Source organism: Orycteropus afer, unplaced genomic scaffold (genome assembly GCF_000298275.1).
Source record: "Orycteropus afer afer isolate SDZICR_OR568_19922 unplaced genomic scaffold, OryAfe1.0 scaffold02976, whole genome shotgun sequence".
Lineage (NCBI taxonomy): Eukaryota > Metazoa > Chordata > Mammalia > Tubulidentata > Orycteropodidae > Orycteropus > Orycteropus afer.
Genome location: NW_006924563.1, coordinates 8,367 through 8,907, shown reverse-complemented (window position 1 = coordinate 8,907; position 541 = coordinate 8,367).

Here is a 541-nt window from a genome sequence, read left to right as displayed (position 1 = left end):
GCCAGCACCACAACTCAAAAGCATCAACTCTTCTTCGGTCTTCCTTATTCATTGTCCAGCTCTCACATACATACGAGGTGATTGGAAATATCACGGTTTGTATCAGGCGCACCTTAGTCCTCAAGGAGACATCCTTGCTCCTCAGTACTTGGAAGAGGTCCTTTGCAGCTGATCTGCCCAATGTTACACAATGTCTAATGTCCTGACTGCTGCTTCCATTGGCCTTGATTGTAGAATGAAGCTGTGTGAATTCTTTGACAACCTCAAACTTTTCTCCATTTATCATGATGCTGCTTATTGTTCCAGTTGTGAGGTTTTTGTCTTCTTTATATTGAGATGTAATCCATAATGCAGACTGTTCCTCAATCTTCATCAGTAAGTGCCTCAAGTCATTCTCACTTTCAGCAAGCAAAGTTGTGTCATCAGCATATCTCAGGTTGTTAATGATTCTTCCTCTAATCCTGATGCCATGTTTTTCTTCATATAGTCCAGTTTCTTAGCTTATTTGCTCAGTGTATAGATTGAGTAAGTGTGGGGAAAG